The 4582-nt window shown below is 39.4% G+C and overlaps 1 pseudogene; it reads left to right on the forward strand.

The window, feature by feature from the left end:
• The first annotated feature begins 1197 nt into the window (after nt 1-1197).
• Nucleotides 1198-3998, forward strand: LOC118880089 (annotated as a pseudogene).
• The last annotated feature ends 584 nt before the right edge of the window (nt 3999-4582 follow it).

A 4582-nucleotide genomic window follows, 5' to 3' on the forward strand; every position in this document is an offset into this window, starting at 1 on the left:
TTCCTAAGGTTGGGAAGGTAACAAAGATAGTGATTTAAAATAATATTGTCTTAATTTAGCAGTTTTGTGAATGGGTCACAGATGTTCTAAGGGAAAATTAACATTGTTTTGTTGCAAAAAACCCCCTCTTAACTCCATGCAGAATGTGGTGGCAGCTGGAATAATTGTTTTGCTAATCAGGTAGTGGTTTATCCTGTGGCGGAATGGGACCCTTCCGTGGACCACATTCAGGGAGCCGGGCGGCAGGGCTGAGAAGCGGCAGGGCTGAGAAAGGCTGGAGGGAAGAAGGAACCCGGCTCCAAACACATCACACTTCCTTTGTTGGTGGGGATGGAACTCCGGGGTCCTGGGTCCAATGCTATGATTTAGGCATCATGTGCCGACTTCCTGCTTCAGGTCTGGCCCCGGGACAGGCACTGGGTTTTATTAGGAATTGCCTTTCCGAGTTATAACGATCAGCTCATCTTCCCATCCCCGACTGGCATTCTGCGGTCTGCCTCCATAGCAGTAGGTGTCACTGCAGGCAGAGAGAATTCTTTTGGAGAGTTGCTAAAGAAAGGGAAATGATTTCCGAAGTCCAAAAGGAGGAATTATCCTAAAATTCTGGCAAAGTAGAATGGGAATACTTTTTAGTATTGCCTTGAATCCTGAGTTATCACAGTGTTATGATCAAGTGGAAATGAAACCACTCGTGAAATCCTTCTGCCATGGCTCTAAGCCTGATACGTATGTACCCCGAGTCCTGTCTCCATTCTAGAAAGCAGGCAGGCTCACTCCCGTGCAAGAGCAAAAGGTCCTTGATCTGCTTTCTCCTTCTTTTCCGAAAGTGTCCAATCTAGGGTGCCGGGCAAGTGTATCACTAATCAAAGCATAGTCTGTCATCTGAATACTGCAAAGCTAATCCTGGCTTTGGGTCGGACATTTTTCATGCACATCAAAGAGCTCACCAGGAGTACAGAAGCAGAGAGAGAGAGGAAACAGGGTACTGGGAAGAGCTGAAAGGAATTTATAGACTTTTCCTGCTCAGACCTCAATTTGTGTTTAAGAAAGGCAGAAAGAAATTACTGTAAAAGATTGGAATAACTTAAATCATCCAAAATGGAGGCATACATAATGAAACAACTTTTAGTACTTACATAGAAAAAGGGCATGTACCTATAGACAACATTAGAATATAAGGACTTGAAGCAGTTGAGAATGTCTCTGCCAAGTCGACAAACAGCTATTGTTAACCCTCCACCACCAGCGTATATAAATACTAAGAAAAATGGGCGATGGACGAATCAACTGCAGTATCTACAGAAAGTTGTCCTGAAGGCTTTGAGGAAGCATAATTTTTCCTGGCCTTTTCAGCAGCCTGTGGATGCTGTCAAACTAAAGTTGCCTGATTATTATACCATTATAAAAAGCCCAATGGATTTAAATACAATCAAGAATCGCTTGGAACATAAATATTATGTGAAAGCTTCGGAATGTATAGAAGACTTCAATACAATGTTTTCAAATTGTTATTTATACAACAAGCCTGGAGATGACATTGTTCTTATGGCACAAGCTCTAGAAAAGCTGTTCAAGCAGAAATTATCTCAGATGCCACAAGAAGAGCAAGTTGTGGGTGGTAAGGAAAGAATAAAGAAAGATACTCAACAGAATGTAGCCATTTCTGTTAAAGAAAAACAATCCCTCAAAGCACTGGAAAAAATACTTAAGCAGCAAGCAATTCCCTCTGTATTTCCTGAAACATTTATTTCTCCTTCAAACATGGCACAAAGTGCTCTACTGAACTCTGCCTCACAAACAGGCACCCAAGATGTGAAGAGGAAAGCAGATACAACAACTACAGCTTCAGTAGTTAAAGCAAGTGGTGAATCTTCCCCAACACTTACAGAAAAAAATCAGGGAAAAATGCCAACCTATAAAAAGAAAATGTGCTGACAAATGTTTGACGGAATTCTCAAACAACAATATAAAGTTGTAAAGAATGTTAAAGTAACCGAACAATTAAGGCACTGTTAATGAGATTCTTAAAAGAAATGCTTGCAAAGAAACACTTTGTCATATGCATGGCCCTTTTATAATCCTGTTGACATTAATGCTTTGGGACTCCATAACTACTATGATATTGTGAAAAATCCAATGGATCTTGGAACCATCAAGGCAAAAAATGGATAACCAAGAATATAAAAATGCATATGAATTTTGCTGCAGATGTTAGATTAATGTTCATGAATTGCTACAAATACAATCCTCCAGATCATGAAGTAGTTACAATGGCAAGAATGCTTCAGGAGGTTTTTCGAAATGCACTTTGCAAAGATCCCAAGATGAACCTGTTGAGAGTATGCCTGTATGTTACATCAAAACAGATACCACAGAAACCCTTGGTAGAGAAAGGAGTAGTGAAGCTTCCTCTGCAGATAACTATTCTGGTGATTCTGAAGATGAACAAGCTCAGAGTCTTGAAAAGCTTCAGGAGCAGCTTAAAGCTGTTCATCAACAGCTACAGGTTCTGTCCCAAGTACCTTTCGATAAGCTAAAGAGAAAGAATGAGAAGTCTAAAAGGGAAAAGAAAAAAGAAAAGATTGATAACAGAGATGAAAATCCAAGGAAAAAGTTTAAGCAAATAAAGGAAAAGTCCAAGTGCAATCAGCCGAAGAAGGGGAAACAACAGGTCTTCACTGCGAAATCTGAAGATAAAGATAATGCTAAACCTATGAACTATGATGAGAAAAGAAAGTTAAGCTTGGATATAAACAAACTCCCTGGAGATAAACTTGGGCGAGTCCTTCATATAATACAGTCCAGAGAGCCTTCACTGAGAAATTCCAACCCTGATGAGATAGAGATAGACTTTGAAACACTGAAAGCATCACACTGAGAGGAACTGGAAAAAATATGTTGCTGCATGTCTAAGAAAAGAGACCACTAAAATTTCATGGTAAGAGAATAATGAAGTCCAAAGAAGAACTTCATTCACAGAAAAACAAGAATTGGAAAAAGCGGTTACAGGATATCAATAATCAGTTTAAATTCTAGAAAACATCAAACAAAACCTAAGAAAAACTCAATCATCCAAGGGCCTTGGAAGTGGTTCCCGACTGAGTGAAAAGCAGCAGCAGTAGCAGCAGCAGTAGCTCATCAGAGTCTGAAAGTAGTAGCAGTGATTCAAGTTTCTTCCAGACAGCAGTGATTCCGAATCAGAAATGTTTCCTAAATTTTACCGGAGGTAAAACAGAATGATTCTCCTTCTAAAAGAGAAAGTAAAAGCAGATACAATCTTCTGTGCAAGATACAAACTCTAGGAAAACTAGCCTGGTTCATCAGACTACATGTTCAGGTGGAACACCACCAACTCACCACCAGTTAGTATTTAATCATCAAGAATCAGAACGTTTTACAGAGTGTGGAAAACATTTCACCTTTACAAATTCTGCCTCTTTCAGACGATCCTGAACAACGCTTGAAATGGCCTAACTGTGACGCATCAGTCCGGTGATAATGACACAGTGGTGGTTAGAATCAGATGTCACGTTCCAGTGCAGAAGGATATAAAGATCAAGAATGCAGATTCTTGGAAAAGTTTAGGCAAAACCAGTCAAAACATCAGGGGTAGTGAAATCATCAGATGAGCTCTTCAACCAATTTAGAAAAGCAGCGATAGAAAAAGGAAGTGAGAGCTCGAACACAGGAACTAATACAGAAAAAACATCTGGAACAGAATACAAAGGAACCAAAGTATTTCAAGAAATCAAAGGGGACCAATGGGCTTCACTCTAGAATCTTTTCCAAATAAAATGCAAAACAAGTGTCTGGGAAGAGCAGAAAGACATCAGCAGTCACTGGAAGCTCAAGATGGAGGCAAACTCTGGCTTCTCAAAGACCGTAATTTAGCAAGGGCGAAAGAGCAAGAGCGGAGGAGAAGAGAAGCAATGGCTGGTACCATTGATATGACTCTTCAAAGTGACATTATGACGATGTTGAAAAACAACTTTGATTAAAACTAGGTTTTTTAATTAACCGTCAACTTAAATGAATAATACAAAAGATTAAAATGCAAATGGTAAAATGATTGCTTTCAGACACCAAGATACCAATCTTATACTGTATTTTGACTGCCCTAAGATGATTAAACAATTTTCACTTAACGTTTCTTAATAAAAAAAAAAAAAAAAAAAAAAAGAGCTCACCAGGGTTGTAACTTTATTAAGCATCTACATAAAACTTTTCGAAAGAGATAGAAAATCTTTTTTTAAAGGATGGATACGCATTATTACGTGTTTATTTTTAGGGACACTGTATGAATGTGCAAGAATCGTCCTAATACTACAGGCATAGGAGATCAAAGGAATTAAGCTTGTCGAGTGTATCGTGGGCACTTGGGATTATGATACAGTGCGAAAAGAGTACACTTTCATCCTTACTATTAGACTCCCAGGTATGCACCACAGCCAGACACGCTGACGTAAGTGTGTAGATTTTGCTCCAATGCCTTCTTGCTTTATATCTGCTGATGCCCTGAGGATAAAGTCTCAGCTGAGGGTTCATTCCTCCTCATTCACACTGCCCAGTTTTTCTCCTCCTG

Source organism: Balaenoptera musculus, chromosome 14, assembly GCF_009873245.2.
Source record: "Balaenoptera musculus isolate JJ_BM4_2016_0621 chromosome 14, mBalMus1.pri.v3, whole genome shotgun sequence".
NCBI classification, from domain to species: Eukaryota; Metazoa; Chordata; class Mammalia; order Artiodactyla; family Balaenopteridae; genus Balaenoptera; species Balaenoptera musculus.